Below are 23,447 nucleotides of genomic sequence, written 5' to 3'. Positions count from 1 at the left end.
TTCAACATATGCCTCTCAGCAATTGAAGAATTAATTATTAAGCAGAAAATCAAAGAGGATATAGAAAATCTGAACAACATAATCAACCAACAGTATCTAATTGGCATATATAAAACACTCTACCCAATAATAGCATCCATGTAACAGTTACCAAAATAAACATCTAGAGGCATAAAGCAAAATACAACAAATTTGAAAGCATTGTGATCATACTTAGCATGTTTCCTGAGCACAGGTAATCAAACTAGTAACCAACAACAGAGGAAAAAAACAAGAAAATCTCTAACCACCTGAAAATTAAGCACTCCTAAATAATTCAAGTGACAAAGAGGACGTCTCCAAGGAAATAAAAAATACACAAAAGAAATGAAAATAAAAACACAACAAGAAGAAAATATAAGGGAGGCAACTAAAGCAGTCCTGAGAGGGAAATCTATAGCTGAAAAAAGCTAAGATCAAAAATCAATAACCAAAGTTTCCATCTCAAGAAACTAGGAAATGAAGAGTAAAATATACCATAGCAAGAAAAAGGAAAGAAATAATAAAAAGAAATGAATGAAGTTGAAAATAGGAAAATAATAGTAAAAATTAATGAAATAATGTTTTGGTTCATAAAAAGTAAAACAATATTGATAAAGTTCTAATACAGCTGAAAAGAATGAAAATAGAAAAGAAATAAATCACCAATATCAGTAATTAAACAGGGGATATCACTACAGATCTTATTAATTATGAAAAAGTTAATGAAGGAATACTACAATGGTTTACATCAATAAATTTAACAACTTAGAAGACATGGACCAATTCTTCTAAAACCACAAGCTACCAAAACTCAACCAAAATGAAATAGGTGATCTGAATAGTCCTATGACCACTAAAGAAACTGAATTTGTAGTTTTAAAACTCCCCCAAATAGAATTCTTCAAGTCTAGTTCCATAACAACATTCTACCAAACACCAGTTATACAAAATCTTTTCTAGACAACAGAAGAGGAGGAAAATTTTCTCATTTATTTTATGAGGCAAATGTTACCCTGACACCAAACTAGAACAACTGGTACCCCCAAAAACAAATTTGAAAAACAAAACATTAAAAAAAACCTACACACCAGTACTGCTCATGAACTTAGACCCAAAAGTCCTCAACAAAATATTAGCAGACCAAATTCAACAATGTATAAAAAGAATACACCATGACTAAGTAGAATTTATCCCAGTTATGCAAATCTGGTTCAACGTTCAAAAACGTACTAATGCTGATCTTTGACAAAGGAGCAAAAGAAATACAACACGGTAAAGATAGTCTCTTTAGTACATGATGCTGAACAACTGGACATTCACATACAAAAAAAAATTAACCTAGGCACAGACCTTATACCTTTCACAAAAATTAGCTCAAACTGAATCATAGACCTAAACGTAAAATGCAAGTATAAAATGTCCAGAAGATAACATAGGAGAAAACCTAGATGAACTTGGGAATGGCAGTGAGTTTTAGATAACACTAAAGTCATGATCAATGAAAGAAATAATTGGTAAGTTGGACTTTATGAGAATTAAGAAGTTCTGCTCTGCAAAAGACAATGTCAAGAGAATTAGAAGACAAGGCTGGGAGAAAAGATTTTCAAAAGACACATATGATAAAGGGCCATTATCCAAAAATACAAAGAACTCTTAAAATTCAACCATAAAAAACAACCCAATTAAAAAATAGCCAAAGAGGGGTGCCTGGGTGGCTCAGTGGGTTGAAGCCTCTGCCTTCAGCTCAGGTTATGGTCCCAGGGTCCTGGGATCGAGCCCCACATCGGGCTCTCTGCTCAGCGGGGAGCCTGCCTCTCTTCCTCTCTCTCTGCCTGTCTCTCTGCCTGCTTGTGATCTCTGTCAAATAAATAAATAAAATCTTTTAAAAAAATAGCCAAAGACCTTAACAAACACCTCACTAGAGAAGATGTGTAGATGATGAATAAGCATATAAAAATGTTATGTGTTTATCATATGTTATAAGGGAATGATAGCATATATTATAAGGAAAATGCAAGCTAAAATGACAGTGAGATACCGCTCCCCATGTATTAGGATGCCAAAATCTGGAACACTGATAACACCAAATGCTAGTGAGGATGTGGAGCAACAGGAACTCTCCTACATCGCTGGTGGTAATTTGAAAAGGTACAGCTAATTTGGAAGATAGTTCGGTAGTTTCCTATAAAACTGAATGTGCTCTTACCTTAGGATTCAGCAATCACATTCCTTGGTATTTACCCAAAGGAGCTGAAAACTTAATGTCCACACAAAAACCTGCACATGGATAGTTATAGCACCTTTATTCATAATTGCCAAAACTTCAGAGCAACCAAGATGCCCTTTAGTAGGCGAATGGATAAATAAACCATGGTACGTGTAGACAATGGAATATTAATAAATCAGCACTAAAAAGAAGTGACCTATCAGGCCATGGAAAAACATGAAAGAACCTTAAATGCTATTAATAAGTGAAAGAAGCCAATTTGAAAAAATCTGCATACTTATGATTCCAATATACGACATTCTGGGAAAGGCAAAACTATGGCGACAGTAAGAAGATCAGTGGTTGCCAGGGGTTGGGGGAGAGAGGAGGAATGATTAGCTGAAGCACAGAGGATTTTTAAGGCAGTGAGAGTGGTCGGTATGATATTATAATGATGACGAAATGTCATTATACTTTTGTCAAAATCTGTAGAATGTACAACACTAAGAAGGAAACCAAAGGCTTTGGGAGATTATGCTGTGTCAGTATGGGTTCATCAATTATAACAAATGTATCAGTCTTGTGAATGATACTGATATGGGTGGGCTGTGTATGTGGAGGGGTTGGGGTTATATGGGGAATCCATACCTTCTCAATTTTTGTGTGAACTTAAAACTGCTCTAAAATATAATAAAGTCTTAAAAAATAAATCAATGGAATCTATCATATCAACAGACTAAAGGAGAAAAATCAGTTAATCACTAGTAATTGATGCAGAAAACACATTTAACAAGATTCAACAGTCTTTCATAATAAAAAAAAACACTCTCAGTGTCTTCTCCTTTCCCAAGATTGCTTTGGCTCTTCAGGGTCTTCTTTGGTTGTATGCGAGTATGAGGATTGTTTCTTCTATGTCTATGAGAAATGCCTTTGGAATTTTGATAGGGATTGCACTGAATTTTTAGATTACTTTAGGTAGTATGGACACTTTAACAATATTAACTCTTCCAGTCTAACAACACAAGACACCTCTCCATTTATTTGTGTCTTCATTGATTTCTTTTCATCACTGTATTATAGTTTTCTTTTTTTTTTTTAAGATTTTACTTATTGGATACAGAGAGAGAGAGATCACAACTAGGCAGAGCAGCAGGCAGAGAGAAAGGGGGAAGCAGGCTCCCCGCTGAGCAGAGAGCCCGATGTGGGGCTCGATCCCAGGACCCCGGGATCATGACCTGAGCTGGAGGCAGAGGCTTAACCCACTGAGCCACCCAGGCACCCCTGTATTATAGTTTTCAATGTATAGAACTTTCACCTCCTTGGTGAAATTTACTCCAACGTATGTTATTCTTTTTGATGCTATTGGAACTGTGTTTTCCCCCCAAACTTCTTTTTCAGATGGTGTGTTGTTAGTGTATAGAAACACAACTGGTTTTCATCTATTGATTTTGTATCTTGCAACTTTACTGTATTTGTCTATTAGTTCTAACAGTTTTTTGGTGGAGTCTTTAGGGTTTTTTCTTTTTTTAAGTATTTTTTAAAAAAGATTTATTTTAAAGAGAGAGAACATGAGCAGGGAGAGGGGCAGAGAGGGAGAGAGAGAATCTAAAGCAGACTCTGTGCTGAGCACGGGGCCTGACACAGGGCCCGACCAACGACCAAGAGATCACAACCTGTGCTGAAATCAAGAGTCGGATGGGGATGCTCAACTGACTGTACCACCCAGGCGCCCCTAGAGTTTTTTCCTATATAAGATCTTGTAATCTGCAAAGAGACAATTTAATTTCTTCTTGAGTTTGGATGCCTTTTATTTCTTCTTCTTGCCTAATTGCTCTAGTTAAGACTTCCAGTACTATGTTGACTAGAAGTGAAAAGAATGGGCACCCTTGTGTTATTTCTAATCTTAGAGGAAAACTTCTAGCTTTTCACTGTTACGTATGACAATAGCTGTGGACCTGTCATATATTGGCTTTATTAGGTTGAGGTATATTCTTTCTATACCTAATTTTTTGAGAGATTTTATCATGAAAGGATGTTGAATTTTTTTCCAATGCTTTTTTCTATATCTACTGAGATGATCATATGGTTTTTATCCTTCATTCTGTTAACGTGGTGTATCACATTCGTTGATTCCTGTATGTTGAACCATCTTTGCATCCAAGGGATAAATGAAACCACAAGAGACCCCAGTTGGCCAAAACAATCTTGAACAAGAAGAACAAAGCTGGAGGCATCACACTTCCTGGTTTCAAATTATATTTCAAAGCTATAGTAATCAAAACAATATGGTACTGGCATGAAAACAGACACATAGATCAGTGGAACACAATAGAGAACCCAGAAATAAACTCACACATATATGGTCAACTCATCTTTCACAAGGGCGCCAAGAATATACGATGGGGAAAGAACAGTCTCTTCAAGAAATAGTACTGGGAAAACTGGATATACACGCATAAAAGAATGAAATTGGATCCTTATCTTATGCCATACACAAAACTTAACTCAAAATAGATGAAAGATTTAAATGCAAGACCAAAAACGAAAACTCCTAGAAGAAAACACAGAAAAAGCTCCTTGATGTTGGTCTTGGCCATGATTTTTTAAATATGACATCAAAAGCACAAGCAACAAAAGCAAAAAATAAACAAGTGGTACTACATAAAACTAAAAAGTTTTTAGGAAGCAAAGGAAGCAATCAACAAAATGAAAAGACAACATATGGAATGAGAGAAAATATTTGCTAACCATGTATCTGAGGTATAAAAGAGGTTAATATCCAGAATACATAAGGAACTCATATAACTTAATAGCAGAAAACCACAAATAACCCAATTAAAAAATGGGCAAAGGACCTGGATAGGTATTTTCCCAAAGAAGACATATAGGTAGTCAACAGGTACATGAAAATATGGTCAGTGTAATTAATTATCAGGAAAATGCAATTCGAAACCACAATGAAGTAACATTTCACCTATCAAGACAGCTATTATGAAAAAGACAGGAGATAAGTGTGGTCGAGACTGTGAAAAGAGATCCCTTGTGTACTCTTGGTGGGAATGTAAATTGGTACAGCCCTCATGGAAAACAGCATGGAGCATCCTCCAAAAAATTAGAAATAGAGGGGCATCTGGGTGGCTCAGTCAGTTAAGTGTGCGACTCTTGATCTCAGCTCAGGTCTTGATCTCAGGGTCATGAGTTCAGGCCCCTCAATGGGCTCCACGCTGAGTGTGGCGCCTCCTTAAAAAAATTAAAAACAGAAATCCCATATGATCCAGCATCCCTACTTTTGGGATTTGTTTGTTGTTATTGTGACTTACATTTACGTTGTATTTAAATAAAGGACACATATACACAAATAAGATGCAAATGCTCTTATTTAATTAGTAAGTGTGTGAAAGCAATAAACTGACAAAGTATACAAATATTCCTTAGGTGTACAAGTAGAAAGCACAAAAATGGCCCACCTCCCTAGTAATCAGTGAATATAGTTTAAGACAAAATAAAACAAATATTTTGGCCTAGGCCAGTAAGTACTCATAAGGCAAGTACTCTCAGAGCTCACACTTGGAGTTAGTGGAATATCCTTTTTAAAATCATTTTGGCAACATATAAATGTTTCTGAGTCTGCCCCAGGAATATTACAGCTGTGTATTTATTCTGAGAAATAATTATTAATGGGAACCTTGATATACACAAAGAAAATAATTGTAGTGTTCGTTACAACAGCAGAATTTGGAAATAGCCTACGCTCCCAACAGTAGGGGAAAAGCTAAGTATATGGTGATGAATGTACTTGATAAAATCGCTCACGGAACCATCGAAAATGTCTATTTTGATTATGTAATATCAGGATGCTATGGGAAATGCATATTAGTTGAAGTTATTAAGAGGCAAAAATAAGAGTAAAATCATATCTAATATTATTTCAGATGGGTAAATGCTATAGAGAGAAAAACCTGAAGGGAATATATAACCATTGAGAGGGGTTATGATTGAATGTTTATACTGAAGATAGAATAGGCTGTTTCAGTTATATATAATTCTTAATGAATGTTACAATGAAAAATCATCTGAAAAGAATAAGTTATATGTATTCTAAAATATTTTCGTATTATGAATTTTTTCTAAAGCAATACTGTAGTTTTCAAAAGCTCACCTTATCTGTGAGTAAAATGTTTGTGCTTCAAAAAGACAGGAACAATCACTATAAGTCTGTAATGAAGACCCAGCTAATAGGAGTTCAGGAGATGGTCCAGGGTGGTGGCAGTCCACAATTCATGCAGATACTCTTGTCAAGGTTTGGGGCATTCCGCGGAAGGCAGGATGTCAGCGACGGAGAAACCACCTCTGTCCGGAGCTGAGGGAGTGGGATCAGGAGGCGGAGCTCCACGTTCCGTGGAAGGCCTGAGAGCCACGCAGAGAAACAGACCCGCACGTCTCATCGCAGGGCTGGGGCCAGTGTGGGAGGGGGTCACGGAGACGATGACCGGGCAATGCCGGGACTCGGGCCGAGCGATGGCTCGGGCACACAAGGGGCTCCGACGGGAGAAGCCAGCTTCGTGTCAGAGCCGGCACACTGCTGGTGTGGGTCGGAAATCGGGCAGGCGTCCTCGCGGGGCCCACGAGCCTCGGAGAGTCCCCCTGCGAGGGGCCGGGGTGGGCAGGGGCTGACAGTGAGCCATCTCCCGACAGCTCCGATGCTGACCCGGCCCAGGAGCCACCAAGGCAAAGGACAGCGACGAAAACTGCTAGCCGTCCTAGCAAGGGACACCTTACTGCCATTCTGTTTTCCTCCTTCTGTGACGTTGTGCCTACAGTGCAATGATTGGAGAAATTGTCCCAGCTGAGGACAGACAGCACGATTAAAGTCCTCTCCGTGCTACACACTGATGCGCTCTCCCAAAATGTATGACCTTGTCGAGTCCTTTCACCTCCTGAGCTTAGTACAGCAAGAGAAATCTTGTCAGTCACGTTGGAGAGACTTGCCATGAGGGAATGGGGACAAACCCGCTGGGCCATCCCAGCACGGGAGGAGGTGGCAGGAGCACGCAGTCATCTGGGGGCGTGGCCCCCTGTGAAATTGCAGGCCCCGCGCCCTGTCTGTCGGTGACCGGCGTGCTGGCCCGGTCCCATAGGTGTGTCTGTGAGGGAGGCCATGGCTCCCAACAGCCTGTGGGTTTGCCGCTGAGAAAGCCCTTGTGGCTCTTCTTCCGAGAGATGGCAGAGAGGGACCCTTGCTGTCACCCCCCTGGCGCGGGGGATGCTGGTTTCCAGCCATCGGGATGTTTAAGAGCCGCTGCCCCTTGTCTCCTTTCACGTCCCCACTCCTCTGGGGGAGCGTCTCAGCAGGTACCTGTTGCGAGTGCTTTGGATAATAGTCTGATTGTCAGCGCTCATTGACACCCCAGGGCAACTTTGACGAGCTTCCCTTTCTTACCGAGAGATCAATGTGGTTCGTTTGTGAATAAATTTTTTAAAAAAGGAAAGGCAAGTCTGGCACCTGGAAAGAGAAGAGGAAAGAGAGAAGCACTTGGCTTATGTAAAGGGTGTGTGTGTGTGTGTGTACGCGCACACGTGTGTGCATGTGTGTTTCTCTACTGAACATCATTTTCCCCGTCAGAAGGCTGGGGTGCATGGGGTCATCTCTGAGCCAGCCTATTCTTGGTCCTTTATGGGCCAGTATTTCAGACACACTCGTGTTATTGCTGCCATTATTTTCCCATCCAGCAAAATAATTTAGCTCTCCAAAACCAAACTGGAATCTATTTTCCACTTAATCAAAATCCACTGCCTATTATTTCATGCCCCGTGACTTCAGATTTCTCTCCCGGCTTTAATTTTTGTTTCTGGTCCTTTTTTTGCGGATAAACATGCACTTACTTTGTCTCATGCAACCTGGCTTCTCGCTTCGCTTGTACTGGGCTCTCCACTCATTTGGACAAACGCTGGTCTGGTGACACACGGCTCCGAGCCCAGTCCATCCACCTGTTCCTGCACATGGAAAAGGAGGTTGTAAGACTTGCAGTAGGTAAGGGGTACTGAAGCTCCTTCGGACTAAGAGCCCAAAGCACGAACGTGAGAGGAGATAATCCTGAGTAGCTGTCCCTTCCTGAGGGCCTCCTACCTTCACTTCCAAATCAACTTTCTGCTCTTGAATCCTTGTCTCAGGATTCTGCTTCTGGGGGACAGATAGCATTCATCAGCTCCAGTCCCAAATCTGCTTCTCTTCCCAGGATGTCTTTCTCAGTGCCTACCCCTGCAACCCCATCACCCAGTCCAGAAAGCCAGGTACCAGTTATCCTAACTCCTACCGTGCCCTCCATCACTGAGTCCTGTCAATCCTGAGTACAACTTGCCTCAAGTTCCTGCCGGTCATCTCCGCTGGTCCTACCACGATTCAAGCCCTGATCATTGCCGCAGCCCCTGTCACCTGGTCTCCCTGCTGCCAACGTCACTCCCTCCGGTCAGCCCTTCACACCTACCAACAGAGGGAGCATTGCTCCACCCAAATGTTTCTTGGTCACCCCTTGCTTAAAGCCTTCCTTGGCTACCCATTGAGTGCAAGAAGCTCCTTTACGTGACAGACGACAGAGGAGGGCCGTCAGCTGCCCTCCAGCCTCCCCCCCCCCCCCCCCCGTTATTCTCACGGCCTCCACGCAGTCTCACAGAATATTTGCAGTCTCCAGAATGTACTTTGCATCTGAGCTTTGGTGCCTGCTGTTCCTTTCATTTGTAATGTCTTTCCCTTACTTTGAAAAGCTCCCATTTATTTCTCAGTGCTCAGCTCTTGTAGCCATGTCTGTGCAGTCTCCTCTGACTGCTCTGCCCCATGCCACTCTCCACCCTTTCCCAACGCAGGGCTGGCCCCAATCCTTTGGGGCTCACCTAGTCGATGTGATAAAACCCCGTGCACCACATAGTATCACACTGTATCGTTAGCAGTTCGTTTATTGGCCTCTGAGCTCCTTGGAGTCAGCAACCATATGTTAACCCTTTCTCTAACTATAGCCCTTAGCTTAGTGACTGGCATACAGCAGGTGCTTAATAGATGTTTACTGGATAAATAAATGAATCATCCATCTGACATGTATGTAAAAACTCGATTATGAGGAGATGTTATATTAGAAAAGCAAGGTATAGATCAAAGATTCAGATCTGAGATGGGAAGTTTCTTGAGTCCTTACTTAAAATAACCAAATTTTCAAATCAGAGATCTCGAAAATCACCCTGAGCAGACCTGGAAGATTTGGGGGGGGGTTCTTTCCTGCTATTTAGGCATATTGTTTCTTCCCTCCACTTTCTTGGGCATCCCTTTAACTGTATGAATACGATTCTTCCATAGTAAGGTCTTATTTCTGTCCCCAGATATCTCCTCCCCTATCCAAACCTGCTCTATAATTATGGACTTCTTCGTTTTCCTTCTCTCTGCAAGGGCAGTCACAATGAAAATACAGAAGGGTGCCACTGTACACTTCTGTGGAACCATAATGCCTGTTTATTATGCATTAATCTGAATTAATATAGTCTTTCCTGAAAACATAAGCCCCTCAAATGGCAGCAAATATGAATCACTACTGCCAGCAAGGATCAAACATTAACCCAGGGTTGTGATGAGGCCAACAAAAGAAATAGGCTAGTAATTGCCTTCCAGGGTATCAGTCCCTACCTTATACACACATACCCCCTCGGCACACACAAAACCTTTATGGATCTTTCATCCATGAACTTGCCCAATTATAATTGCCCAGCTGTGTCTTTAGTTGTATTCAGGCTAAGTCCTGGCAACACAGACCTCACATACCTGATCCAAGGATTCAAATATTTGTGAGATCTCGAGAGGAAGTCTTTGGCTACTGGAATGGTTGAAGACACATTCACAGACAAATACTTCCACAGGTATCATTAATGACTCGAAGCTGATTTAAGACCCCAAGAGCCTGACCAAAACAAGTAGGAACTGGTACTTTCTGTTGATACTCGTTATTATCGATTCTTAAAGTTATATTGTGTATCTTTCCGCCTCTATGTCAACTGAGTACTTCTTAATTTAACTGTTGTTTTTTTTTTCCACAAAAGAGGAAATTCAGAACCAAGGAATGGTACCACCAGAGCTTACTTCTTTCTTACGAGCAGTGGGCACTGTGCATGTAGCTCACAATACTTTTCAGAGGCCACAGAAATGTTTTCATGTCATTTAAAATCAAAAGAAAAATTGATCTTCTAGGTTGAAGGAAATGTACTCACACATAACATTAATACATTTGTCTTTACACCAATACAACTGTAAAATGTCACTTTTAGGTATTTTTTTAATGGAGAGGGGAAATCACAAAGGCAGAATTGTCCACAAAAGTCATAATGTGGCCCCGATTTCTACCACATTATGCTTGCAACACAACAAGGTTTGACCAGAACCTCTCAAATACAAGTTCAGGTTCCCATACTAATTATAAACTTGCCAGGCTGCTCTCTAGGTCTTTCACACTCTGTGTGGCCACCCCAAATTCTACAAGAGGGAAGTCATGGTTACTAGTCACGCTGTTGAGTTAGAGGACTAAGCATGCAAAGCATAGCTGGATTCAGACTGTGCTCTGCTCTGATTAAAGTAACATCAGCTCTGCCATTCTTTCTCCACTACCTTCGTCCTGCTTTGATTTCCAGGGGGGAAAAAAAAAATCTTTACCTCTGTAAGGATTGATTAAACCAGTGCAGTTGCTTCCTTTGCTCTCTTAAAACATTTATAGAATTTAGGTGATTTTATTTTTAAATGACCAATAGTACTACTAATACCTACTATTTATTTACTGATTAGCAACCATATTCAGTCACCTCTGTAACCCCAGGTCTTAGCCCCGGTGTCTGGCAAAACACCAAGTGCTTAAGAAATGTTAGATTAAGAAACAAATCACCTCCCAGGCAAGTTTGTGGAAATTAGATTCTGTCCGTGGGGCTAATTTTGCCTTTAATAATCTTACACCTTTGAGAGAAGGATCTTCTACCTGTATCACATTGACATTTTAGGAGGTAATCGTTGGGCCCTTCCCACCTCTCCTGCCTCCATCAGCCAGCCACTTCCTTCCTCCGGGGCTCTGTTCTCGCTCTTCTTCATCCTGGGGTCTGGAATGGTCCCCAGTCCGCCACTTGGCAGCGGGATCCCGGCTCCGCGGGCCCTCCCCAATGTCCATCTCCCCCCTCCCCTGGCCCGAGCCTCTGGCGCCCCTTCCTCCTGCCACCCTGCGCCGCCCACAGCCACGCCCTCCCCGTGGGCGAGATCACCTGTCCCTCCTCCGCCGCCGCCTCCTCGGGTACCCTCTCGGCCCCCTCCCGCTCCCCCTCCTCCGCCACCTCCCCCAAGCCCTCCCCTTCCCCGCCTCCTCCCACCCCTTGGTGTATATAGTAAAGGCCGGGCGCCGCACGCAGACACACACTCGCCCGGACACAGGCGCACACACACTCACGCACAACCGGCAGCGGCGGCGGCGGCGACAGCGGCTCGGTGACAGCGGCGACGGCGGCTCCCACCGCTGCGCACCCCCTTCAGGCGGCGGGCGGCGACGCCAGACCGGAGAGTTCCCGCACCCGCGACCACCCCTTGGCTTCCTGGAGGCGGCGGCCGCAATTGCGAGGTAGCCACCGCGGTGCCCCAGTGCGGGCCGGGGTCCCCTTCCCCCGCCCTCCCCGTGCGGACCTGCCACCGGGACGCAGGGGGCGCGCCGGGGTGGGCGCGCCTGACGGGGCCCGGCGCCCGGGGAGGGGCCTGCTCCCGTGGGCAGGACGGCGCCCGGAGGCCGGGGCCAGCTGGGAGGGCCGGGCGGGGGCGGGGACGCGGGCCGAGGCCGCCACCCGTGCGGCGTCCCCGGGCCCCGCTCCTGCTCCCGGCGCCGCGCACTGGCTGGCGGGGCCGGAGAGGCGGCGCCGGCCGGCGGGGCGGGGGCCCCGAAGTGGGTTTCGGGCCGCCACCAGCTCTGGCACCCGGCACAGAGGGCGGCGCGCGGCGGACTCCGCGCCCGGGCACCGCACCGGGCCGCCGCCGGCTTTGCCTCTCTGCCCCGGCCCGGAAAACCCGGCGCCTTCCAGGCCCTTCGAAAGATGGATTCTGTTGACGTATCTGGCGGCCCTGGCGAGCCGGGTGGAAAGTTGGGTTTTGCCAGATCGCGCTGGGCTTGTCTTTGTGACGCTCGGCCAGCCCCGCATCCCCCCGAAGCCGGGTGAGTGTGCGACGGCGTCCCGGGAGCCTTCGTGCCCCCCAATGCCCAGACCCGGGGTGGCCGCACCAGCTCGGGCTTTCTGCCATGTTAGGCATCGAGCAGCGTTCTCGCAGCGTTTTTGCGTGCGTTTCAGCCGTGCCTTTTGCTGCGGAGGGAGTTACCGCTTCTCTCGGCGTTGGCTTTTTCGGGGTTGGGGTTGTGCTCTGTGTGTTTGCTTGTTTGCCGTTTAAAGCCCGACTATTGTTCAGGATAAGCTCCGCCTGGGTGGGGAAATGGCATCCCACCACAGTTGCCGGCGAGGGGTAGAAATGTTGCCAAACAGCTGCTGCTTTGTGTTTCCCTATCAGAAGTCCCTGGAGTAGGTTTGGGGCACGACGGATGGATGGAGAGAGGGATGGGGCACGGAAGAAGAAGGTGGCTTTGGAGGAGCGAATTGTCACCCACCCCATGGCATGCAGTCAGCCTCCCTTTTTGTCTGCCAAACTTTTATGAATATTCCTTTTGTGGCAGGGGAAAGCTTAATGAATTCAGCCCAGTTTTCCAGGGAAAAGCAACCCGGCTTTAACAATGGTTTGAGAACTTAATCAATGAGAAAGGCAGGGAGAGGAGGAGGAGGCGCTGACACCATATGGGGGGGGTGTGCTGCTTCTTGCAGTCAGGTAGGGGAGAGGTGGGCAGGGCAGAGCGCAGCTCCTGGGTGGCCGGGTTCCGGGAACTGTCGGTAGCTCTTACCTGTGCCCGCTGGAGCCACCTCCTGTCGTGCCCGCATCTCACGGTCTGCCCAGAACCTCGGCGGTGGGGCTTGAGGGGCGCCCTGCAGCCAGCCCCCCTCATCTGGCGTTTTTAAGGATGTGTAAATATTTTGCTGAGTATAAGTGACATCAACAGAATGATATTCCGCAGAGCCCGGGTGTGCAGCGATGATAAATAGATACGGCCAAACAAAGTTTTGATAACTGCGGATTCTCATGGCTCACTCTGTTTCATTTGGGTCTTTGTTTTTGTTGGTTTAGCATTATCTCTCATCCTCTGGTGTGACCCCTTTATTTAGCTGATTTTGGAAGCTTCTCCTTAGAACAGAGAGAAAAGCAGCCAGCAGGGAGAAAACAATTCTTAGCCTTGCGTGCAAGGTTTTCTTTGCTTCTCCCAGGCGGTCTTTCCCAGCGTGGTCTAAATGCCTCTCTTCCTCCTTTTGAGTCTTCAGAATCGTTTGTTGATTGACCAAGAGACTTAGGATAACTTTGCAAGTGTATTGTGATGTGCTTTTGGTACAGCGGAGGGGTGGCAGTGTGGGAGGGGGCTCTGGGGAGGCTAGCGGGTGGGAGCCACTCACCAGGGCAGGATTGTGGCCCCCGCCCCGCTGTTTTGTCATTTGCCTTTTCTTCTCAAAGAGGAGCGGGGGAGCTGTGCCACTTTCAGGAGTCGGGGGTGGGATGGAACGCACAAAAACACACACCTGGTGCCATCTCAATTTCCCTGCCCCTTAGAAGCCCTGAGAGGCCACCTACCCACCCCCGAATCCACACCCCGCCCCCATTAAATATCCTACAAATGGCCACTTGTGTCTCATCCTGACTGATGCCCACTAGAGGCATTCCAAGGCAGCCCGGGCACGGTGAGCCAAGTCAGACTGGAACTTGAGGTGTCGGCCGCTTTGGCACCAGCCCATGGAACATGGGGGTGGTCCTTTATCAAGCAAAGAAGCACCAGACTTCCTGCTGTTGAGGTTTGGCCCCAGAAAACCTGCCCATCTCAGGAAAAAAAAATGAGAAAACAGAGTTCCAGGTGATGCCAGTCGCCAGTATAAGAACTTGGTCGGTGGGCAGTTGGGCAAAAACTCGAAAATAAATAAAAAGTCTTGTAGCCAGAAAACAGCCTCTGAGACAGGGCGTCTGGAAAGCAAGAAAGAAAAAGAAAATGCAAGAGGTGTGTGATGAGGTGTTGCTAGGAGAGCTGTAGGACCCGGAGAACTGACAGAGCTCTAGCTCCAGCCCCCCGAAAGCTAGATGAGACTGGCCTCCCCAACTCCATCTGATCCTGAATGGAGGTTATTCTGGATGTGGCCATCTCCACACACAGCATGCTCTGAATGTATAATAAGAAAAGAGCCAGTGTCTGTTCTCTGGCTCCTTCCCTAACCTTAGATCTGGGGGGAGGAGAGTAGTGGAGGGAAATAAATAGGGAAAGGAATTAACATTTGTCGTTGCCCTCTGTCTGCCAAACACTTTGCATGTGGGAAACCATGATGTGATGGAGGCATTATTTTCCAGATAAGGAATCTGAGGCTCAGAGAACTTTCCAGTCGTGTGTCTGAGTCCCGACTTTGGTGGTTATGAATTAAAGGAGCGGCACATCCCTCTAACCCCTCTTCCAAGTCTCTTATTTATTTCTCCCAAAAGCCAGAGTCCTCAGCCCCTCCATGTTCAAAAACTGGCTCCCAGCTTGGGGGCAGGGAGCCTACCAGTGAGGCAGCCCAGTCAGCCAGGGTACCTGCTCACGTGCCAAGTGCATAGACCCCAGATAGTCCCAGACTATTTCAGATGGAAAGACTGTGTCTCATCATCTTGGAATTTCCAATGCCCAACTGTTGCTTAATAAACAGGAGTTGAGTGACTAAGTGATGGAACTGATGGAGCAAATGGTGGGGGGGAGGCAGCTGTAAGTCATCATCAAGGGAGACTCAGCAGGGAGAAATCCAGAGATTTTTTTCTTTGCTTGGGGATTTGGAGTTCTTGGTGTCATGCTCCATTTCTAGCCTGCGGTAGGTCCAAGTCGACAAGTTTATGTGGTATGGGCAAGAGCGTTCCCATTTTTACAGGTGAGGAAACTGAGCTTAGACAGGTTAAATAATTAGCTCTCCATGGAAGGACCAAAGGATGGATAAAGTATTTCTGACTCTAAACTGTCTCGAATAAATAAATTCTCAATAAAAATGAGATGAGGTCTTACCACGCACATGCATCATGTACTCAAGTCCCTTAGTCCCTTTCCAACAAGATGGTAGCCTTTAACCCGCTAGAAATTCTGGAGCCACTGGGAGAACCAGGATTGGAATCCATATGTGATTCTGCTGTCTCCCTGATCAGAATATGAAGGGGACCTCTGAGAATGAGGCTCTCAAGGCTCACGGAGGGCAGAAGTTGGCAAATTATCCTCTCCCCTGTACAAAAGCCTGCGTGGGATTCTGAATTAAGCTTGGTTTGGGGATCAGGGTGCCATCCCTGCCATAGAGTTGGCAGCTCTTGTCTTCGGAGATAAGATTACCACTTCTTCCTCTCACCTGTTCATCTGCCTGGATGCCCATCATCTCGTTCTTTCTAGACCCAAGGCATCTCCTTTGTGGCTCCACCTTTTTTCATGAGCCTCTTAAGTCTACCTCTCTCCTGCTTTCTGATGGCAACTGGCGAGGAGGTGATTTTGGTGGTCGCATTTGTACTTCTGGGTTTTGCACATGACCCTCCTTCCCTCTCCAACCAAGAACACACACACAAACACACATACATGGGCAAACACAGGCACACATAATTTGATCATGTTTCTTTATCTGCTTCACCAAATTAGATTGCAAACCCAGAATTGTTATTGAAAGAACATACGTGACTTTGGCGATATTCTGTCCCAGCCCCTGCCTGAAGCAGATCAGAGGAGCTAAGATGGGGGCGGCTCAACCCGGAGATGCCTTGACCAATTACTATACTTGCTGGCTTTCCCACTGCTATGGGGCAGCCCCCCCCTCAATGTAGGTATGGGTCCTGGGATTCTCATAAAAGCCCATTTTAATCTCCCCTTAATAGTAGGTCTGGGCTTCTAGAATATCCCAATATCACCCTGCTCTGAACTGTCACTCTTTCTTCCCACAGCTTTTTGGTCTTGTACTACACTGTCTAATAGAACCTTTTACGATGATGGAAATGTTCCATTATCTGTACCATCTCCTACAGTAGCCGCAAGTCACATGTGGCTATTGGTAGTCGGAAGGTGGCTTAGTCCAGAGTAGGAGGCGCCAGCGGGATAACGTATGCACGTGATCTCTAGGACTCAGTACAAAAAGAAAAGAATGCAAAATAGCTCATTAATAATTTTTATATTAATTACGTGGTACAATGATAGTATTTTGATTGTATTGGTCAACTAAGTTACAGTATTAAAATGAATGTCACCTGTTTCTTTTTCTTTTTCATGTGCCTACCAGAAAAGTGACAACATATTATTTCTGTTAGGCAGTGTTTCTCTAGAGCCAACTAACCACCAGCCTGCGCCTTCAGCCTCATGGTACTTTAGGGGACATGAAGACCCTCCGTCTCCATGGCAGATGGGAGGCACGGGCTGGCAGCCTGGTCTCGGGCAACTTTGATTTTCAGTAGCTAAGGTGTTATTTGGAGCGGAGTTGCCTCATCAAGGCTATCCATGAGCATGTTTGCTCAGTTAGGTTCCCCCGAGGAATGTGGGCTCCTAAAACTTCGGGGAGCTCAGACAGCAAGGCAGGGCTGGGAACAGGCAGGGCTGGCTTGAATGAAGTGACCCCTTTCCTCTCCTCTCCTCCACCCCACCCCACCCCAGGCTGGTATCTTTGTCTAGTGGAGAGCTGTCTCCTGCCTGAGCAGCTGATTTCCTTGACACCTTGTCTAGGAATATCCTTCCTGGGGATTTGTGCTTGGAGAAGAGTGTCCCAAGTAGACACCCTAATGGTGAGAGTGGGTTATTTGGGGCTGGAGCCAATCTTATAGAAAGGAAAGGGAAAAAGAGGATGCACATAGTTATTTCCTGACAGCTTGATGAAAACAAGAGCAAGGAGATACATACAGTTTCTCTGAAAGAGACAGAATAAATGCAAGGAAGCCCAGTTTTACACACCCCGGTGGTGCAGACGAGGAAATTGGACAAAGGGACGGTTGCTGGGGATGGGGGGAGGCTCCCAGCCAGCGCTGTGGTCTTCCTGGGCCCTTCCCTGGGAGATGGGCATGGCCCAAGTAGATTGAAAAGGCTGGACTAATGAACTTGGGGCTGTGGTGATTTATAGGTCAGGCCCTGTGGCTCTGGCCCCTGAGGGGGCTGCCCCCATAGGGGACCCTTGGCTGACCTCCTTGAGCTCCTCGGAAGGAGCTGGTTTTGTTTCCCATGGCAGAAGCAGACTGTTTACTGGAGCACAGGAAGAATCCGACATTCTGGCGAAAAATAATTCATTAACAGCCAGGGTATTACCAGTTCCCTGGAAAAGCTCCTCCAGCTGCACTGTAGCAACTGCTCTTTTTCAACAGCAGATTCGGGCCTTGCTGGCAGCCAAGACTGGGTGTGTTGGGGGCGTTTTTGTCGTTGTTGTTATTTTTGCCTTTGTGCGTATGGCCACTTTGGCCTTATAATTCAGAGAAAGGAATGGTGGCCTGGTAGGGTCGTGATGGTATATCTGTCAGCCATTGTTTCCTTCCTACTTGAAGCCTGGAAGCTCTAGGCCAACTCTAGGAACCTGCATTTCTCCTGAAGAAAGCCCACCCCCACCTTAGGGGCACCGTAGAGCCACACAGAATATTCTAGAACTGAAGGAAGTTTAGAGAATCTCAACACCTGCTCTTAAGACGCTCTGGAAACAATTGGCTGAAGGATGCCCCCCCCACCCCATCCCAACTTCACGCTCCCACAGACACAGAAACATCAGGCAGAAAGTCCTGTCTTGGCTGTGTGGGATTCTTCGCTTACTATTAATTGACACAGTGGGGCCAAAGTATATGATTCATCATCCCAGTTTTGAGGGCATTTGGAAAGCCAGGCAGGCATAACCAAGAGAATGGGTTGCACGTTTTGCTCACTAAGAATGATTGAATCTACAATAAATAAAATGGAATGATTCAGGAAGCTTTTTATGCTCTGGAAAAATCTGCTTTAAAAAAAAAAAGATTTTTGTCTGTTTGTTTGTTTTCTATGCCTCATGTTCAGAAATGTGTACCCAGTTAGCAAGAAATGGAAAAGAATGGCATTTCCTTGTTTTCGTTTTTTTAAAAAGCTCTAATGGCAGGTTAAGTAAGATACGATGTATTGATTTTGGTTTTGTATGGAACATAACTAGATAATCATTTTATTTTATGGGATATTAATTTCCATCCATTTAGACTGATGAAATATGCATTTAAAATGCACCCTTTCTACCCCTGCCATCACTGCGGTATTTCTTTCTTTCTTTTAGGGGGGGGAGAGAAAGGGGGAAAAGAAAATGTGAGTGAGCATGTAAGCAGGGGGCGAGGAGGGGCAGAGGGCAAGGGAGAGAGAGAATCTTAAGCAGGTTGCATACCCAGCACAGAGCCCAACGTGGGGCTCAATCTCACAACCCTGAGATCATGACCTGAGCCAAAATCAAGACTCAGGTGCATGGGAGCTCCTGGGTAGGGCAGTCAGTTGAGCATCTGACTCTTGGTTTAGGCGGTCATGATCCCTTGGATTGTGGGCTTGAGCCCTGTATTGGACTTCGGACTTCCTGTTCAACAATGGGTGGGGGGCAGAGTCTGCTTGAAGATTCTCTCCCTCTACTCCTCCCCCCCACTCCCTCTCTCTCAAAAAGATAAGTATTTTTTAAAAAAATGAGTCAGGCACTTAACCAACTGAACCACCCAGGCACCCCTCTCACAGTATTTCTTTAATGTTCCTAGGTCGAGACTGAGAACCTATGGCACTTATTTGGAAAGGAATAAACATGTCCTTAGCTAACATATATGTAAACCAACCTTAGATGTCAAGGGAAATGACATCTTCTCCCTTTGAGGACTGCCAAATAGATGAATATTAAAGGCTGAGCATTTTGGTTTTATCTAGCGCACAGTTTCTCCACCTTGGCCCTGTTGACATTTTAGGCCAGATTTTTCCTTGTTGGGATCAGTGGGCCTGTGCGCTGTAGGATGTCAGCAGCTCGTCTGGCCTCTTCCCACTGGATGCCAGTAGCACTGTTCCTGGCCACCGCAGTTGTGACAACCCACAATGTCTCCTGACTTCGTCAAATGTCCTCTCTGGGGCAAAATCGCCCCTGGTTGAGAAACACTGGTGTAGACCAAGGTTTAATAAGTAATTTGTGGGTTTTGGCGAATTGATTTTGAAATAGCAAAGGACACAGTTTATCCCCTGGACTTTTATATATACTGTTCATGGGGGCGAATAATTAACACCTGGAGGTGTGTCATGTGCCTGATTTCACTCTAAGGTTGGTGGATGAGTCTGTAAGATTGTATAAGCACAGGCAACTAAATAAGATGTAGGTAATTAGGGATACTGTAATAATAAGGGCTTTTCTGGTTTTTCATAAAGAGAGCAGGTTTATTCCTCCCTAATTTCTTTTTCATGTGCACCTGATTCCAGGCATGCCTTCAAAGCCAGCAGGCATCTTCGTCTATCCTACCCCCTCTCCACTGTCATTTCTCCTGTAGCATCTTAAGCCTGAACCAATTAATTTAGCCCGTTAGTGTACTTGGGAGAGCTCTGTGCATAACCCTGTAATAGACTCATTTTAGATCGTGGCAGCCCTTTACCCGCCACTAATGTCTATGTTTTCCAGGGCTGTTGAGGGAGAATGTCAGTGGTGGGCAGATGGGGTATTTTCCAAGATGCCGGGGCATTCAGATCTAGGTGGTCCTTCTCAGCCCTCCCAGTTCTCTCTCTCTCGTACACATTCGCGTCCCCGCAGCAGCTCTGCTTCGGAAACAGGATGTCAGCAGCGCTCCTGCAGGCAGCTCAGACCTGGTAATGCCTGTGGTCAGCAGCGGCAGGGGGAAGGCTGACGCTGGGACAAGCCCTTAGCTGTCCTCTTTCGGAGGGTCCCTTGAAAGGCTAGAGAGAGGGGTTATGCATTCTCAGGGAAGGCATCCTGGGGCTAAAACATGGAACTGGGATGAGCGCTAGGGGGACAGAAGAAGAACAGAGAGGTGGGTCACACGTTACCCAGGCGAGCATCCTGAGGTCAGTGTGTCCTGCCGGTCTTTGGAATGCAATGGGCCATGGGCAGCGCTCAGTGCCGACCTCAGTGGGGTCAGTGTCACGGTGCGGCCATCGAGGCAGGCTGACCTTTCCCAAGGAGTGTCTGAGGGCATTCCAAGGGTCAGGCTCCGCCAGTGAGGAGAGATGGAAAAGCTGAGCACATCGGGGTGGGCCAAGCCAGCAGCACACCTGCGTGGGTGAGTTCTAGCCTCTCCTGGAGAGCAGTTCGATCCTTCCTTGTCGTCCTGAAGGAAGAGGCAGTGAGCTTGGCAGACATCCACAGCGTGCCAAGTCCAGGCAGATAAATAATTGACTTGTAGCCCAGGACACTTGGTCATTCTGAGTAGCCAGCCAGGATTTGGGTGATGGTTGCAAGACTGGGAGAGGAAGCAGGATCATAAATCTGGGCTTTGGAGGCCAGTTTCATGGCGTAGAGGCCACCGGGGCCACCGCTGTGTGCCGCAGAAGCAAACAGACAGGTCCAAGTGGTGTGTGGTTCCTCAAACTAATGGCAGTGGCAGTGGCTGTGAAACACATTTAGACCCTTGTCATAAAAATGCAAACAGTCCTCCTGCTATAGGGAAAAGCTAAATAAACTCCATCGCAGCTGTATTAAGTAGAAACAGATTTGAAAATCGGGTGTTTTTTTTCCTGAGACACTTATTTATAGCAGGTTGGGCAAAGGCTGCCACTATCTTTCGCGACTCCGGAAGAGTGTTTTCCAGATGGTCCTTGCTGTTTTTCTCTTTATTAAGCTTAGCTGAACACGGCCTCACTTGGAAAGGTTCATCGAAACTGGTGTTCTTTTTTTCAGATTACAATGGCCATTGATTGGCCAACAAATCAATGGATGGGAATGGATTGAGCCCATGCTGATGAATTTCCTTTTGCATTTTAGAAATAAGAAAAATATCAAGGAAAGCTCAGAATAGGGGCGCTCATTCTTTGGCTGTATACATCAGCACTACAGAAATCATCTGGGGCTACATTTTCTATTAATTTACATCTGCTTTTTTTTTTCTAAATTAATGCCCTTCTTTTTGCTAAACCTCTCCAACATCACTGTTTCCTTTCCAACATCTAAACAATGTCCAGATATATTTCAGATTGAGCAATTAGCTCTGGCTGCAGTTTCCTTTTAAGAAAAAAAAAATCACTAACCCGCTAGACTAAATATGAAATTATTGAATGCGAAAATCTCAATCTGAGACCATTTGTTGTAGGATCCTTTGTGGTTTATCACTTGCATTTTAAGAGGGCAAGAAAAGGCTGATCCTGCCCTGCCTTTCCATGCTGGACACACCCACACCAAGAAACCTCAAGCTTTGTTTTTGCTCTTAGGAGCCGGGCAGCTGGATCTGGGGTCATGAAGTCTGATTCTTATAGCCCAAACCACGCAGGGAACCATTTCAGAATGTCACATAAACCATTGGTCCCCACAGGCCAGGCATGCAACAGAATTTCTGCCCATTCACAGTGTAATGAAAGAAAAGTGAAAATGTGGTGAGTTTCCTTCTTAAAGCCAAAACTTTTCCATTTCACAGAACTGCCCTTTATTCTAAAATGGCCTTCCTACTTGTCTTGCTGTTTACGGCTCTTTTTTGAATGATCAAGATAGTCCCTGGCATTTGCAGTTTAACGTCTTTTTTGACAAAGTCGGAAGTTGTCCAGCTCATGTTGGATCCTCCATTTTTTCCAACGTTGCTCATCCAGGAGACCTAACTGGATCATGAAGGGAAGCCTTTGTTAGGATTCTGAAGCCAGAAAAACCAATCGCAGCAAGAGTCTTGCTCTGAGTTCCCTTACTCGATTCTTCTGACCCATCAGCCACAGGCCGCTGGCTTTGTCCAGAGCCCATGGGCAGCACGGAGTCGCATCTCCAGAGGAGTTCGAAAGGGAAAACTGGCATCTTGGACGTGGTGTCTGAGTGTGCATCCTGAACTCTGGGAGCCTGGCCTTTTATCCCTGATCGTGTTTTCAACTCTGTGGCCGGCTCTTACAGGTTCCACCCACCTTCCTTCTCTCCTCAGCCCTGAGGAGTCACATTCCGTGACTCCCTGTTTCTTTAGTTAAAAGAAAACTCCACATATGAAGCCCTCTTCCCATTTTCCCAGTCCATTCTCCCCCTCATGACTGGCCTTCGGTAAGGATAATGCCTCTGAGTTGTACAATTATCTGGGGGTTCGTTTGTTTTCTTATCTGGAGGAGATCTGCAAGAAGGTTACAAGATCTCTTGGGCATCTTTCTAGATGAAGAACACTGAAGCCCTGATTCTACCGTAATGGACCATTCCAGGGATTATGACATTCGTGTTTGGAGGCGGGGGAGGAAGGAAGGAAGGAAGAGAGAGAGAGAGAGAGAAAGAAAGCAAGCCCCACAGAAATTGAGGCTCTCTGGCTTCAAGAACTGTAGCCTTACCACAAGTCTCTTACGGACTGCTTCTGGATGGGGAGGCCACCTTTCTAGCCGGCCGACAAATGGGTATTGCTTCAGGACGGTACTGCTGACTTGTGCTGCTGGAAATAGAGCCACTTTCACAGGTGCTGAAACTTGCAGTCGAAACACAGAAGAAGGAGTCTGTCCTACCTAATGCAGACTGTCCATTCCATTAGCAAATATCTCCAGGGGTTGCTCATAAAATCATAATAGCAACAATATGACCTATCATTTCTCAAGCTTCTGCTATAGCCTGGACGGTTGTCAAGGTGATTTACATTTTATTATTTTATTTCCAGTTTTGTAACCCCCTTAATAAGATAGGTGGGTATTATTTCTCAAAGGAGGAATCAGGGCTCCGAGAGGGTAGTAGCTTACACAAGGTCACACAGCTCGTAGGAGGTGGATCTGGGATCCTATACCACCTGATTCAGTAGAACTTCCATTCTACACTAGAAATACACTCTATGGTAGGACGCTGGCTGTCCAATATGGTAACTGCTAGGGGGAAGTTGCTGTTGAGCACTAGAAATGTGACTAGTATGGCTGAGACCTGACTTTAAAATTTTATTTTTAATTAATTTTCTTTTTAATTTTTTTCCTTCAGCATTTCAAGTGTA

General features: G+C 45.9%; 1 protein-coding gene across 2 annotated transcripts in view; it reads left to right on the top strand.

Annotated features, from left to right (window-relative positions):
* Positions 1-11,662: 11,662 nt before the first annotated feature.
* The window catches only part of RAI2 (retinoic acid induced 2), a 58,664-nt gene continuing 46,879 nt past the window's right edge, over positions 11,663-23,447 (top strand). Inside the window, exon 1 of one of the 2 annotated variants that reach the window (XM_032840812.1) lies at positions 11,663-11,856. The gene's annotated coding sequence lies outside the window, so the exon portion shown is untranslated. Of the gene's footprint in view, positions 11,857-12,085; positions 12,439-23,447 lie in introns of those variants that run through there. The other variant, XM_032840811.1, reaches the window with a different exon arrangement.

The sequence above is a fragment of the Lontra canadensis genome, unplaced genomic scaffold, assembly GCF_010015895.1.
Source record: "Lontra canadensis isolate GAN:19392208 unplaced genomic scaffold, GSC_riverotter_1.0 scaffold116, whole genome shotgun sequence".
Lineage (NCBI taxonomy): Eukaryota > Metazoa > Chordata > Mammalia > Carnivora > Mustelidae > Lontra > Lontra canadensis.
Note: the sequence above shows the minus strand (reverse complement) of the source record. Positions and strands in the feature narration are given on the sequence as shown.